Source organism: Hipposideros armiger, unplaced genomic scaffold, assembly GCF_001890085.2.
Source record: "Hipposideros armiger isolate ML-2016 unplaced genomic scaffold, ASM189008v1 scaffold_1083, whole genome shotgun sequence".
Classification (NCBI taxonomy): Eukaryota; Metazoa; Chordata; class Mammalia; order Chiroptera; family Hipposideridae; genus Hipposideros; species Hipposideros armiger.
This window is the reverse complement of record NW_017732433.1, coordinates 69,520-86,122: the sequence shown is the minus strand read 5'-3', so window position 1 is coordinate 86,122 and position 16,603 is coordinate 69,520. Positions and strand designations below refer to the sequence as shown.

Here is a 16,603-nt window from a genome sequence, read left to right as displayed (position 1 = left end):
ACAAGGATTCTAAGGGAGGGTGGGAGTGTGCACTTTTCTATGCAGTTTATCTTCCCTATCTGGGATAAAAGAGGATAAAAAGAAGGAGAGAAAAACAAAACAAAACAAAACAAAAAACCAAAACAAATTCCCCTTCCAACCAGGCACCCCCTGGTTAAGCTGCTTTTCTCTCCACCATTGAAGGGGGTGGGCTGCGTCTCCATGCTTCTTGCTTCCCTCTTCTCCTCCCGGGTTGGGATTTCTGCCCCAGCCATTGCGCCCTGTGAATCCTGACGAACACCAGGTGGGACGGTCAGCACCAGAGGCTGAGCGCATCCAGATGCTGCAAAAACCGTCTGCCTTGTCCTGGATTCCCACAGCTCTGCAGCCGCGCGAGCAGACAGACTATGCCCGCGTTCTGCTTCACACGCTGCCTAAGGATTCTGCCTTAGCGCGTGCACGCTGGAGGGGTAGGGGGAGAGCCGTGAGCACTCCAATCTACTGAGATCCGGCGTCTCAGCCACCGTGGGTGCGAGCAGTCTATGTCTCCATTTACACGCCCTCCTCCTCTGATTTGGGATGCGCGTGGCCCGAGGATTCTGCCTTAGCGCGGGCGCCAGCGGGGTAGGGAGAGAGCGGTGAGCACTCTCCAAACTACTGAGAACCCGCATCCCCGCCACCGTGGGCGTGAGCAGTCTGCCTCCTCCCACGCGTCCTCCTCAGATATCCTTGGCGCACACCCGAGGATTCTGCCTTAGTGTGCGTGGGCTCGAGGACAGGCTAGGGAAGTTTCCGATCTGCCGAGATCCCCGGACTCAGCAGACCAGGCGCCGCCCATGTCTCCATGCGCCTCGCCTCTCAATTCCCGAACCCGCAGGGTGTGCCCACCTCTAAGTAGTCCGCGTGGGAGTCCTTCCGTTGCCCAGCGTGCCCCGCAGAGCTGTGATTTCGCTGCTAAAATTGCCGTGGTTTGCGCGAACTAACACAGTGACTTCCTTACCGTGGCCATTTTTTTTTTCTCCCCACAGTATCTTAATCCTGTCGTCTACCATTGGGCATTTTGGTTGTTTCTAAATCTTGGCTATTGTAAATAGTGCTGCAATGAAAATAGAAGTGCATATATTTTTTCAAGTTAACGTCTTAGGTTTCCCTGGATAGATACTTAAGAGTGGAATTGCTGGGTCATATGGTAGTTCTATTTCCATTTTTTTGAGATACCTCCATACTGATTTTCATAATGGCTGCACCAATCTGCAGTTTCACCAACAGTGCACCAGGATTCCCTTTTCTCCACAACCTCACCAGCATTTGTTTGTTAATTTTTTGATGATAGCCATTCTGACTGGAGTGAGGTGGTGGTATCTCACTGTAGTTTTTATTTGTCTTTCTCTAATGATTAGTGAGGTTGGACATTTTTCCATATGCCTGTTGGCCATTTGCATGTCCTCTTTATAGAAATGTCTCTTCATATCCTCTGCCCATTTTTTAATTGGGTTGTTTGTTTTTTTGGTGTTGAGTTGAGTGAGTATTTTATAAATTTTTTTTTTAATTAGGGAATTGGGGGATGGGAACAGTGCTGGGGAATTGGGAAGTGGAACAGACAAGTTGCTGTCGTTTTGTTCTTCAGTCTAGTTGTGGAGGACGTTGCTTCACTGGCCCAAGTTGGCACCATCATTGCGCTCTTCCCAGGCGAGGCAGACCAGTCGTCGGCTTCTGGTCGGCCGCTCACTGCGGCTGCTGGCCGCTCACGCTGGCTGCTGGCTACACACGGTAGCCCATGGCAACCCACTGCCACAGGGGCTGCAGCCTACGCCGTCGCCGGCAACTCACAGCAGCCCAGCTCCAGGTTGAGCTGTTGTTCAGCATCTTAGCTGCGGAGGGCAGTGTCACTGGCCCTCATATGTGGGATCCGAACCGGGGCCCTCTGGCGTCCCAAGCCAGTTCTTAACCATCGCGCCACTCGGCCGGCCCTTATAAATTTTTGATATTAACCCTTTATCAGATATATTGTTGGAAAATATCTTCTCTCATTTAGTAGGCTGCCTTTTGGTTTTATTGATGGTTTCTTTATCTGTGAAAAAACTTTTAAGTTTGATGTAATCCCATATGTTTATTTTTTCTTTTATTTCCCTTGCCTGAAGGAATATATCTAAAAATATCACTCATCAGTAAAAATTTACTCCCTATGTTTTCTTCTAGGAATGATATGGTTTCAGGTCTTACATTTAAGTCTTTAATCCATTTTGAATTTGTTCTCGTATATGGTGTAAGTAGGTGATCCATTTTCATGTTTTTGCATAAGTCAGTCCAATTTTCCCAGCGCCATTTAATAAATAGACTACCTTTACTCCAATGTGAATTCTTGCTTCCATTGTCATAGATTAAATGACCATATATGGATGGGAAATGACCATATATGGATGAGTTTATTTCTGGGCTCTCTATTCTGTTCCATTGATTTATGTGCCAGTTTTTATGCCAGTACCATGCTGTTTTGATTACTATAACCTTGTAGTATGATTTGTTGTCAGGTAGTGTGATACCTCCCACTTTGTTCTTATTTCTCAAGATTACCATGGTTATTTGGGGTATTTTAGGGTTCCATATAAATTTTAGGATTATATGTTCTATCTGAGAAAAATTTTCTTGGTAGTTTGATAGGAATTGCATTGAATCTTTATATTGCCTTAGGTAGCATTGATATTTTAACTATATTAATTCTTCCTATCTGTGAACACGGTATGTATGTCCATTTATTTGTATCTTCTTTGATTTCTCTCTTCAGTGTCATAATTTTCTGAGTACAGGCCTTTTACTTCTTTGGCTAAATTTATTTGTAAGTATTTTATTGTTTTTGAAGTAATTGTAAATGGGATTGATTTCCTGATTTCTTTTTCTGATTGTTTATTATTGGTGTATACAAATGCAACTGATTTCTGAATATTAATTTTCTATCCTGCTACTTTACTAAATTCATTTATCAGTTCTAATAATTTTTTGCTGGAGTCATTTGGATTCTTTATATATAATATCATGTCATTTGCATATAATGAAAACTTTCCCTTCTCCTTTCCAAATTAAATGCCTTTTATTTCATTTACTTGTCTGATTGCTGTGGCTAAAACTTCCAGAACTATGTTGAATAGAAGTGGTGAAAGTGGGCAGCCTTGTCTTGTTCCTGATTTTAAGGGGAAAGCTTTTAGCCTTTCCTCATTTAGTACAATGTTTGCTGTGGGCTTATCATATATGGCCTTTATTATGTTGAGATATGATCCCTCTATTCACACTTTGCTAAGAGTTTTTTTCATAAATGGCTGCTGAATTTTTCAAATGCTTTTTCTGCATCTATTGATACAATCATATAATTTTAATATTCATTTTGTTAATGTGATGTATTACGTTAATTGTTTTGCAGACATTGAAGTAATCTTGCATACCAGGAATGACTCCCACTTGATTATGCTGTATAATATTTTTAATGTGTTGCTGAATCTGGTTTGCTAGTATTTTGTTGAGGATTTTTGCATCTATGTTCATTAGGGAGATCGGCCTGTAGTTTTCTTTTTTTGTAATGTCTTTGTCTGATTTTGAGATCAGAGTAATAGCAGCCTCATAAAATGTGGTTGGGAGCCTTCTATCCTTCTGTGTTTTTGGAAGTAGTTTGAAAAGAATAGTTATTAATTCTTTTTTGAATGTTTTGTAAAATTCACCTGTGAAGTCATCTGGCCCAGGACTTTTGTTCATTGGAAGCTTGTGAATTACTGATTCAATTTCTTTGGTAGTAATCAGTATGTTCAGAGTTTCTGTTTCTTCTTGGTTCAGACTTGAAAGACTGTATGTTTATAGAAATTTATCCATTTCTTCCAGATTGTCTAATTTGTTGGCATTTATTGGGTCGTCAGAAAAGTCATGACGTATTTTTTCTATGTTTTTCGTTGCAATAATGCGTCACGACTTTTCCAATAACCCAATAGCTTCTTGTAGTATTATCTTCAAATTTTCTGTATTTCTGTGGTATCTGTTGTCACTTCTCCTCTTTCATTTCTGATTTTATTAATTTGGGCCCTCTCTCTTTTTTTCTTGGTGAGTTTGGTTAAGGGTTTGTCAATTTTGTTTATCTTTTCAAAAATCCAGCTCTTGGTTTCATTGATCTTTTGTATTTTTTTGTCCCTATTTCATTTATTTCTGCTCTGATCTTTATTATTTTCTTCCTTGTGTTCTCTTTATGCTTGTTTTCCTATTTTTTTCCAGTTCCCTTAGGTGTAAAGATAGCCTGTTGATTTGAGATTTTTCTTGTTACTTCAGACAGGCCTGCATTGCTATAAATTTCCCTCTTAGGACTACTTTCGCTGCATCCCATAGATTTTGGGTTGTTGTGTTTTCATTTCCATTTGTCTCAAGGTATTTTTTGATTACTTCCTTAATCTCATTGCTGACCCACTCACTATTTAGTAACATATTATTCAGACTTCAAGTATTTATATGCTTTCTGGATTTCTTCTTATAATTGATTTCTAGTTTCATAGCAATGTGGTTGGAGAAGATGCTTGATAGATTTCAGTCTTCTTAAATTTATTGAGACTTGTTTTGTGGCCTAACATGTGGTCTGTCTTGGAAAATGTTCCATGTGCAGTTGAAAAGAATGCATATTCTGTTGCTTTGGCGTGAAAAGCCCTGAAAATGTTTATTAAATCCAACTGGTCTAAAGTGTGATTTAAGGGCACTGTTTCCGTGTTAATTTTCTTTCTGGAGGATCTGTCCATTGGTGACAATGGGTGTTGAAGTCCCCTACTATGGTGGTGCTACTTTGATCTCTAACTTTACATCAGTCATAAACTGTTTTATATATTTAGGAGCTCCTATGTTAGGTGCATAGATATTTACTAGGGTTATGTCCTGTAATTGGATCGATCACTTTATTATTATGTAATGCCCTTCTTTCTCTTTTATTGTAGTCTTCTTATTAAAGCCTATTTTGTCTGAAATAAGTATTACTACTCTAGATTTTTTTCTCATTTCCATTTGCGTGAAATATCTTATTCTATCACTTTACTTTCAGTCTGTGTATGTCTTTTTATCTGAGATGAGTCTCTTGTAAACAGCATATGCATGGGTTCTGATTTCTTATCCACTCCATGTCTTTTGATTGGAGCATTTAGCCCATTCACACTTAAAGTGATTATTGATAAGTACATATTTATTGCCATTTTGCTATTCGTATTTCCAGTCTTTCTTTGTTAGTTTGTTTTCCTCTTTCTTCTGTTTAAAAAAGCCCTCTTAACATTTCCTGCAATGCTGGCTTGGTGGTAATGAATTACTTTTGCTTATTCTTTTCTGAGAAACTCTTCATCTCTCCTTCAATTTTATGTGATAGCCCTGCTGGGTAGAGCAATCTTGGTTGTATGCCTTTGTTTTGCATCACTTTGAATATTTTCTTCCTCCTCTTCTGGCCTGCAGAGTTTCTGTAAAAAAGTCAGCTATTAGTCTTATAGGAGTTCCTTTGTATGTAACCCACTGTCCTTCTCTTGCTGCTTTTATGATTCTGTCTTTGTTTTTAACCTTTGCCATTTTAACTATGATGGTTTTGGTGTGGGCCTGTTTGGGTTCAGCTTGTTTGGAACTTTCTGCATTTTCTGGGCTTTTATGTCAATTTTCTTCACCAGGGTAGGGACGTTCTCAGTCATTATTTCTTCAAGTATGTACTCGATCTCTTGCTTCTTCTCCTCTCCTTCTGGTATTCCTATGATGTGAATGTTGTTGCACTTGATGTTGTCCCACAGGTCTCTTAAACTATTTTCATTGTTTTTTATTCTTTTTTTGTTTTTGTTGTTTCAACTGGGTGATTTCTGCTATTTTGTCTTCTAAATCTGCTTTCTCTAATCTACTGGTGATTCCTTCGAGTGTGTTTTTCATTTCAGTTATTGTATTCTTTAGTTCTAACTGGTGTTTTTTATGATCTCTGTATCCTTCTTTATGTCCTCACTAAGTCCCTTAAACATTTTTATCATTAGTCTTTCAAATTCTATCTCTGAAAGGTTGGATACCTCTGTTTCATTTAATTCCATTTCTAGAGTTTTTTCTGATCTTTCACTTGGACATGTTTCTTTGTTTCTTCATTCTGACTGTTGCTCTGTGATTGCTTCGATGTATTCAATAGATCACCTATGTCTCTCAGTCATTGCTGGGTGGTCCTGTAGTATGTGTCCTTTATATTTGTATTGCACACTCTCTCTATTCCCCTGTCTTGTGTGTTCCAGAGGTGTCACTGTTGAAGTTGCTTTTTAATTGCTTTTGGCTTGTCAGAGTGTGGGATTGGCTCTCAGACAGATTTGCTGGGAGAATCAGCTCTGTTCACATTGTATGAGATGCTGTGTAAAGGTTGACCTCCTCAGAAAAGGCTTGGCAACTGTGGGCTCTTTTGTCTGTGAAAAATGTCCTTTGAGAGTGACACATGTACGTTCAACCAGGTAGTACTCTGGTTTTGTCTAACACTGGTCTCTGGGTGTGTTGCTTCTGGTGTCTCTTGGGCAGGCCTCCCACTCAGAGTCATTGCAGCCCTGTGTGTTACTGACCTGTAGCTACCTGGTAGGCTGTACACAGTTGGCTGCTCCCTGTGCTGGGCCTGGGGTCATGTGGGGATGGTCTCTGTGTCAACTGAGACTGGCTGCCCCCAAAATTGGTCCTAAGGCAGTTTAGCAAAAGGCCCAGGGTCCCCTACGCCTTTGCCACCTGTCAGGTGCCGGTAAAGCCCAACTATTTAAAGAGGCTCTTTAGGGACATGTGTCTGGCTATTTGACCCAGTGTTGAGGGTGCCTCTGCGATGTGGCACTAGTTTGGCAGGATGGTTTTCAAGTGAGTTATGAGACATGATTGGTGGTTTTTAAGACATTAATGTAGATTCAGGTCTTATGCCATAACTGCCCTGTGACCCCCTTGTATAGCGTCCCAAGGGCACTACAGCCAGCCTCCACCTCACACTCAAAAGTTCACGAAAGCTGCTTCTGAGTGGCTGAGGTGCCAGTCTGTGGTCACTGAACACCACGAACATGACCCCAGGGTTCCTCAAACCACCTTCTGTTGTAAAAACCCTTTCCACAGTTTGTGGGGTTTGGACCAGTCACCCCCACACTCCTATTGCCCCTGGAAATACAGCTGTAGGTGGGCAAGGTAGTGTTACAGGTGCCTAAAGGCTGTGGTCATTGGTTCCTACAAATTCAGTGTAGTCTCAGCTCCCGGACTAGTGCTAGGTCCATGTCCACTTTATAAAACAAAAACAAAGCAAGGCAACCCAACAACACCAAAAAACAAATACACCTCACAAAAACATGATAAATGATGATCTGATGGGAGAAACAAAAATATGTAAAAGAGACAAAAACACAAACACAAAAACAGGAGAACAAGACAGAAAAATAGTAACCATAGCAATAACCAGATAAATATGCTTGAGAAACAACAACAGAAAGAAAACAGATGAAAGAAAAGAAGAAAAAGGAACAAAAAGATGAAATAGAAAGAAAAGAAAAAAGGGGAAAAAAGAAAAGAGAAAAGAAAAAAAGGGGAAAAAGAAGAAACAAAGGAAAGAACAGAAAAAAAAGGCCCTCCACCTGCTTTAAACTGCAGACCACTTGCTCAGCAACAGAATCCCTGGGTGACTCAGAACCAGCTGTGTTGGGGGAAACGGCCCAACATGTTGTGCACTGGCATCCCTCTCATGCTTGCAGTGTGCTTCCCACAATTAGCTACCATGTACTCTGGGGCCGTGCTCACCACCAAAAATTCTCACAGGTTGCTGTGGGCTGTCCACTGCTGCAAAAACCCTCTATGGACTGTGGAGGTGGGGGCCAGGCACCAGGGGCTCTGGGTGCCCCAGGAATGCAGCTCTAGGTGGGTAGGGCAGGCCCCCAAGGCACCACAGGGTGTGGTCAGTGGCCCCTACCAAATCAGAGCAGCATATGCTCCTGCACTGGCAACCAGCCCGCAGAAACGCACCCAGCCAGATCACTCAGGCACACAGCTCCTGGCCCAACACTCGTAGAAAAACTTCCAGTGTCAGCTGTCCCAGTCAGCAACCTGCAGACCAGGCAGAGCAGCCCAACAGCCAGGCACTATCCCGGGAACTCTGCACGCGTAGTATGGAGAACAGGGACCCAAGGCCTCTCACGCGCACCCACGTCTCAATGAGAAGCCTGATGGAACCGGAGCGTGCCTGGCTCTGCTACACAGCACAAGCAGTGCAAAGAGTGGAGACCCAAGGCAACATGCTCACGTACACCCATACACACGCCTCCATCATTTCCACCAGACCAATGCGGTCCTGGACCTGACCCTCTGTGGGAGGGTCCAACCCTAAAAAAAGGCACTCTCTTGTATACTACTCATGTGCAAGTTCCACACAGGGGGAACAATGGTCCCAAAACCTCCAGCTCCCATGCCAAGTGTGCTCAGTTCATTCCTTCCATGCAGGCTCCTGGGCCACCACTCATGCAGTCACTCCGTCTGCCAGGGATTAGGTAAGTGCTCACCAGCAAGTGAGTCCATGTGCCGGCTCCACAGGAGGGCGACTGGTTCTCTAGCCACCCTCCACCTCACCAAGTTGAGCAAAGACAGTCCTCACTAATTTCTAATGCCAACTATCATGGAACCTCTCTTCCCAGCAAAGTAACTCTGGGCTGGTGAGCTTGACATGGGGCCAGAGGGTCCCTCCCCCAAACAGAAGTCTCTCCTCCACTGAGGTGTCCCCCACGGGGTTCTCCCTCTCTCCGTGGGCCTGGAGTCAGCCTGCCTCACATCTCTGACCCTCCTACCAGTCTTGATGTGGTCTCTTCTTTAAATCCTTTGTTTAGAGGTTCTATTCATCTAATGTTCAGGGGACTTATGAGGTGAATGTTGTATAAATTATTTATAATTTTGGTGTGATCCTGGGAGACAGTTGGCACAGCACTAGTCTATTCTGCCATTTTACATAAGTCTCCTATGTATTTTTAATTTGTTGTTATTACTTTTGTTTCAGTTGTTTGATGCTAGAGTGTACAGTACAATTGAGCTTTCTTCAATGAACAGAACAGTTTAATAGTTTTCACACAAATAAAATCTCAATTCTGCTTGACTGTATTAGAATTTCTAGGAAGACAGTAGCTTGGCTCTAAATTTTTCGTTCTTTTTTAAATTAAAGTTTATTGGGGTGACAATTGTTAGTAAAATTACATAGGTTTCAGGTGTACAGTTCTGTAATACATTCCCCAGGTTCTCGACTTTTCATGTCTGGCTTCTTTCTTTTTTTTCTTTTCTGTTTTTTTTCTTAAACCAGCTGTTTATTCAATATAAGTTTTGAAATAAATAATTTCAGCAGAGTCAGCCATTCAAAACACTCAGATAAGAAATTAAGGCCATGTAACACTAAAATTGACAGTGGGGTGGGATTTCAATAACAACCAAAGAAAGAAGTACAAACAGGAATGAGCAAAGAAGAGACAAGAAATGAATGTGGAATGGCTTGGGAAATACAGTTGCAATATTAGAAAGATAAATCAATAGTTATTTGTTGAATAACTGAGAGACCACACACCCTCAGCCCAATAAGGCCACCAGGGGGTGCTATGGATTTTCTCAGAGGACTTAAGGACTCAAGTGGATCAAATTTTTTTCCCCAAGTTGTTCAAATTTAATGGACTCTGAGCAGTTGCTCACTGGCCTGTTTAAAATCTTATTTATTTATTTATTTTACATTTCAAAATAGCTTTATTGAGTATATCTGACATACAATAAATTATTGTATGTATTTACATTTATAAACTAATGTGTATATACATATTTTTAAAGATTTTTATTGGGGATTTTGGGGGATGGGAACAGTGCTGGGGAATTGGAGGAAGGGGAACAGACAAGTTGCTGTTGTTTTGTTCTTCAGTCTAGTTGTGGAGGACGTTGCTTCACAGGCCCAAGTTGGCACCATCATTGCGCTCTTCCCGGGTGAGGCACATCAGTCGCTGGCTTCTGGACGGCTGCTCACTGTGGCTGCTGGCCACTCACGCTGGCTGCTGGCTACACACTGTAGCTCATGGCAACCCACTGCCACAGGGGCTGCAGCCTATGCCATCACCGGCGACTCACGGCAGCCCAGCTCCAGGTAGAGCTGTTGTTCAGCATCTTAGCTGTAGAGGGCAGTGTCACTGGCCCTCATATGTGGGATCCGAACCGGGGCCTCTGGCGTCCCAAGCCAGTTCTTAACCATCGTGCCACTCGGCCGGCCCCTAATGTGTATATTTAAAATCATGATTTGATGTTTTGATAAATGCTTACACTTGTGAAATACTACAATCAAGGCAATGAACATACACATCACCCCCAAAAGTTTTCACACGTTCTTTGTAATCTCTTCTTCCCTTCCTGTGCCAGCCCCACCTACCTGCAGACAACCACTGATCTGATTTCTGTCAATACAGATTAGTTAACAATTGATTTGCTTAATTTTCTAGAATTTTATATATGATGTATAATTTGAATGATATAGTATGTAACCTTTTTTGCATGGCTTCTTTCATTCAGCATAATTATTCTGAGATTCATCTATGTTGTCCCAAGTATCAATAATTTATTCTTTTTAATGATGATAGTATTCTATTGTATGGATATATGCATACCAAATTTGTTTATCTATTCACCTGTTGATGAATATTTGTGCTATTTCCAGTTTGGGGCTATGAAAATAAAGCTGTTCTGAACATTGGTGTACAAGTCTTGGTATAGACATATAGTTACATTTTCCTTGGATAAAAACCCAAGAGTAGAATAGCTAGATCATATAGTAGGTATATGCTGATATATTTTTTTAAATTAAAGTCATTGGGGTGACAATTGTTAGTAAAGTTACATAGGTTTCAAGTGTACTATTCTGTAACACATCATCTATATATCACATTATGTGTTCACCACCCAGAGTCAGTTCTTCTATCACCATATCTTTGATTCCTTTTACTCTCATCTGCCCCTCTTTTCCCCTCTTACCCTCTGGTAACCACTAAACTATTGTCTGTGTCTATGCGTTTTTGTTTCTTTATTTGTTTGTCTTATTCCTTTGTTGCTTTCGTTTGTATTCCACATACCAGTGAAATCACACGGTTCTCGACTTTTTGGATAAAGAAGATGTGGTGCATATACACAATGGAATACTACTCTGCCATAAGAAAAGATGAAATAGTGCCATTTTCACAACATAAATAGATCTTGAGATTATTTATTTATTTAAATTAAAGTTTATTGGGGTGACAATTGTTAGTTAAAGTTACATAGATTTCAAGTGTACAAAGATAGATGGTGTATTACAGAATTGTACACCCAAGTCTTGAAATTATTATGCTAAGTGAAATAAGTCACACAGAAAAAGTCAAGAACCATGTGATTTCATCTTTTCTTTTGGCAGAATAGTATTTCATTGTGTATATGTACCACATCTTTATTTAATTATCTATTGAAGGATACTTTGGTTGTTTCCATGTCTTGGCCATCATAAATAAAGCTGCAGTGAATATTGGAGCACATATATCTTTAAAGATAAATGTTTTCAGATTTTTTTGGTATATACCCAGAAGAAGGATTGCTTACTATTTGTTTTCTTGATGGTTTCCTTTGCTGAGAAAAAGTTTTCAGTTTGATGTTTGTCCCATTTGTTTATTTTTTCTATTAATTCTATTGCCTGAGGGGATAGATCAGGAAAAAAAATCACTAAGAGCAATGTCAGAGAGTTTACTGCTTATGTTTTCCTCTAGGAGTTCTATGGTTTCAGATCTCACATTTAAATCGTTATTACATTTTGAGTTTATTCTTGTACATGGTGTAAGAAGGTGGTCCAGTTTTATTTTCTTTCATGTATTTGTCCAGTTTTTCCAACACCATTTATTGCATAGCATGTCTTTACCCCACTATGTTTGCTTGCGTCCTTTGTCACAGATTAAATGATCATATAAGTGTGGGTTTATTTTTGGGCTCTCTGTTCAGTTCCATTGACCTGTGTGTCTGTTTTTATGCCAGTACCATTCTGTTTTGATTACTATAGCCTTGTAGTATAGTTTGATACCAGGTAGCATGATACCTCCAATTTTTTTCTTTCTCAGGATTGCTTTGGCTATTCAGGGTATTTTGTGGCGCTCTATAATTTTAGAATTTTTAGTCCTAGTTTTGTGAAAATAAATGCCATTGGTATTTTGATAGGGATTACATTGAATCAATAGATTGTTTTGTGTGGTATGGACATTTTAACTATATTAATTCTTCCTATCCATGAGCATGGTATATGTTTTTTTTATTTGTATTTTCTTCAGTGTCTTATAGTTTTCCAAGTACAGGTCTTTTACCTCCTTGGTTAAATTTCTTCCTAGGTATTTCTTTTATGCAATTGTAAATGGGATCAGTTTCTTTCTTTCTTTTTTTCTTCCTTTCTTTCCTTTTTTTTTTTTTTACTTTTTTGGTGGTTTATTATACCTGGGATCATTTTCTTAATTTCTCTTTCTGATAGTTCATTATTGGTGTTAAAAATGCAACCAATTTCTGAATATTAATTGTGTATCCTGCTACTTTACTAAATTCATTTATGAGTTCTAATAGTTTTTGGTTTTTGTGTAATCTTTCAGGTTCTCCATATATAATATCATGCCATCTGTAAATAATGTCAGTTTTACTTCTTCCTTCCCAATTTGTATGAGAGCTCCTTTTTCTCCACAGCCTCTCCAACACTTGTTATTATTTGTCTTGTTGATGATAGCCATTCTAACTTTTGTGAGGTGATCTCTCATTGTCGTTTTTATTTGCATTTCTCTGATGATTAGTGATGTTGAGATTTTTCTTTCATATGTGTATTGGCCATCTGTATGTCCTCTTTGCAGAAATGTCTAGTCAGGTCCTCTGCCCACTTTTTAATTCAATTGTTTGTATTTTTGTTGTTGAGTTGTATAAGCTCCTTATATGTTTCAGATATTAGCCCCTTATTGCAGGCGCTGTTCTCAAAAATTTCCCATTCACTTGGTTCCTCTTTATTTTGTCGATAGTTTATTTTCCTGTGCAGAAGCTTTTTGGTTTAATATAATCTCATTCATTTATTTTAGCTTTTACTTCTCTTGCCTTTGAGGACAAATTCATAAAATGCTCTTTGAACCCAAGGTCCACAAGTTTAGTACCTAAGATTTCGTCTATGCAGTTTATTGTTTCAGGTCTTATGTTTAGTTCTTTGATCCATTTTGAATAAATTTTGGTATACAGTGACAGATAACAGTCTAATTTCATTCTTTTGCATGTGGCTTTCCAATTCTCCCAGCACCAATTATTGAAGAGGCTGTCTTTTCTCCATTGTATGTTTTTGGGCTCTTTGTCGAAAATTATCTGTCCATATTTTTGTGGGTTTCTTTCTGGGTTCTTGATTCTATTCCATTGGTCTGTGTGCCTATACCATATTGTTTTTTTTAAACATACGACATATTTAACTTTATTTATCATTGTCATTTAAAGCTTGATTTTATAAAACACAAAAAGACATTTTTTTTAAAAGTTCTGTGTCACCGGAATTCAAACAGTAGACATATTAATAGCTTTGTAGGTGTAAATTATATAAATTAAACACAAATAATTGGAGATTTTTTCAATATGGAAACTACACAAATGAAATAAATGGCAAAAAGACCTAGTAGCAATATTTTGTTATTTATGGATTATCAGTTACTTTAAGACCTAAACAAAGATTCTGAATATTCAGGCTTCTCTTGCAGTTTCATATTTAATTATTTTCTTACCTACATTCTGAGTCAAGCTATTTTATCCAAAGGTCTGGTTTAGGAACGCATTTAGCTTTATAGGAAAAGTTTCTCCGTCTACAGTTACCCCCTGCAAAGGAATTGCCAATACAGTGCTGATGTAATCTGCTGTTGCTTCCCTTTTGAACAGTATGCAAAAAAAGCATGTCAACCCCCTGGAAAGTCAGACAGACACTAAAAAACGGGACAGCTATGCATAGTTCAGTAAAGTATGTTAAGTTTCCATCTACAGAGTAACCAACGAAATAAAACATGAAGTACAGTTGACTTGGCTTCAGGAGAAGCACACTGGAGAACTGCATTGTTGTCCTCATGTCCTTCTCAGTCAGTGATGGGGATTTTGTAGGCCACCATGCTGTTCACTTTGTGGACTGTAGTAGTGAATGAACGGAGATGGACTTGCTCAGAGTTGGTAATGAACTGTGGTCCCGACTCCTCCCATTTTCAGCCACAACCAAATCTTTGTCTGTATAAATCAGCAGCTCAAATGAACACGAAACTTCCAGCAGTGGCAGGAATGTCACTGTCGCTGTGATCTGTCTGATGACTGACCGGATTTCATCTTGGATAGCTTTCTGAGACTTTTCTCTGGGTGTACTGTCCTCTTTGATATCAAAATGCCATCTTTCAAGGACCTCACCACTTTCAATATTTGAGATGACTAACACCAGTTTCTGAACTGAACATTTGTATAACCAATCTTTCAGTTGTTTCACCACATTATTTAGGTATTTCTTGAGCCTAGGATCAGTAGTTACGAGCAAGGTGAGTCCATATTTCTGTACTGGAGTAAAAGTCTCAGATGGAAATATGCCGCGCTGATACAAAATGCTGTTGATGCCAAATGAGAAGAACTCGGCCACGATCTCGGTGCTGCCGTGCAGGGACAGCTGCAGCGCTATGGCGAGCCCCCAGCCATGGCGTGTGCCCACTGGCACCCAGCGGCTCCCGGCTCCGCGTTAGCACCCCGCCACTCATTTCAAAAATAACGACGCAGCACGCCTCCGCTCAGGTGCAGCACGCTGCCCGCCCTTCCGCCCTCGCAGGAGCTGGCGAATCACGCAGTCGCAGTGGGGAGGCGCGGTCGGCTGTTCCAGGTTGTCCCCTTCGCTGTTGGTCAGCCGCATGGGCCAAAGAAAGAGGGCCGATCCCGGTGTTGGCGGTCGCTCCCCAGGACAGGGTGGGGGGTGGGCCCGGGCACCCAGATGCACGATTTCTGAGTTTAAAAGATATTCTCAAAGTGCTGTGAATCGTCCGCCAGCCATGGCCTTGCGTGGCCCCAGGGTCCCCCAGCGCACGGAGGGAGCGTCTGCCACACACTTCGGGGTCTCCACAAAGTGCCTGCCTGCCGGCGGCCCAACCGCTGCTCCCTGTTGACCCCGGTTTCTGCTGAGAGGTGGGCCCCCGGTTCCAGGGGCCAACCGGCCCACTCTCCCGCCCGCAATACCATATTGTTTTGATTATTGTTGCCCTATAGTACAAGCTGAAGTCAGGGAGTGTGATGCCTTCATCATTGTTTGTTTTTTAAAGGATTACTTTGGTTATTTGGGGTCTTTTGTGGTTCTATACGAATCTGATGTTTTCTATTCTATTTCTTTAGAAAATGCCATTGAGATTTTGATGGGGATTGCATTAAATATGGTTATTGCTTTGGGTAATAAGTCATTTTAATTACGTTGATTCTTCCAATCCATGAACACCGAATGTCTTTCTATTTCTTTGTGTTTTCTTCAATTCCTTTTAAAAATGTCTTATATTTTCAGTGTATAGGTCTTTTTACATCCTTGGTTAAGTTTATTCCTACATATTTTATTCTTTTTGTTGCAATTGCAAAAGGAATTGTTCTTTTTTTTCTTTTAATTATTTTTTATTATGAAATACACATTTTTTTATAATTAGTTTCAGCTGTACAACACAGTGCAATGGTTATACTTTTTACCCCTCAAAGTGACAACCCCCCTCCCTCAATCTGCTGCCCCACTTCCCCCCAATATCATACATAACTATTAAATTCCCTTGACTCCACTCCCACACTATACACCACGTCCCATGACTATATCTATATCTATGTCATCTATATACACACACATATATATTCATTTATAGTTGACATACAATATTACACAACTTCAGCTTCAGGTGTACAGTGCAGTGATCAAGCCTCTTCCCCATCCATGATGCAAGACATGTGACCACCTGACACCCTACAAAATATTCACAACATTATCAATTACATTCCTCGAAATGTCCCCCATGTCCCCATGGCAACACTGCAGCCACGTATTTATGCTGTCCAGCCCCCTCCCTCTCTCCCTCATCCCCATCCCCCAACCAACAGCCATCAGCTGCACCCTCACATCTCTGAGACCACCTCTGTTCACTTTCCTCGCCCATTCAGTTTTTTAGATTCCACGTATAAGTGAAATCATGTGGTATTTGTCTTTCTCCGACTGACTTATTTCACTTAACATAATACTCTCTAAGTCCATCCATATAGTCCCAAATGTTATGATTTCATTCTTCTTTATGGCAGAATAATACTCCATTGTATAAATGTACCACAATTTCTTAATCCAGTCATCTAACGATGGGCATTTCGGTTGTTTCTAAGTCTTGGCTATTGTGAATAGCGCCACAATAAACATAGGGGTACATATATTTTTTCAAATAGCGTCTCGGGTTTCTCTGGATAGATACAAACAGTGGAATTGCTGGGTCATACGGTAGTTCCATTTACAGTTTTTTGAGATACCTCCATACTGATTTCCATAATGGCTGCACCAATCTGCAGTCCCACCAACAGTGCAGCAGGGTTCCCTTTT

At 40.4% G+C, this 16,603-nt stretch overlaps 1 protein-coding gene and 1 pseudogene across 1 annotated transcript in view; one reads left to right on the top strand and one right to left on the bottom strand.

Moving 5' to 3' along the window:
- The window catches only part of SEPTIN14 (septin-14), a gene marked incomplete at its 3' end in the record, with an annotated part of 89,826 nt that overhangs the window by 5,622 nt on the left and 67,601 nt on the right, over positions 1-16,603 (top strand). The gene's annotated exons all lie outside the window — the stretch shown is intronic.
- On the bottom strand, positions 14,103-14,908 carry LOC109376270 (mitotic spindle assembly checkpoint protein MAD2A pseudogene; annotated as a pseudogene).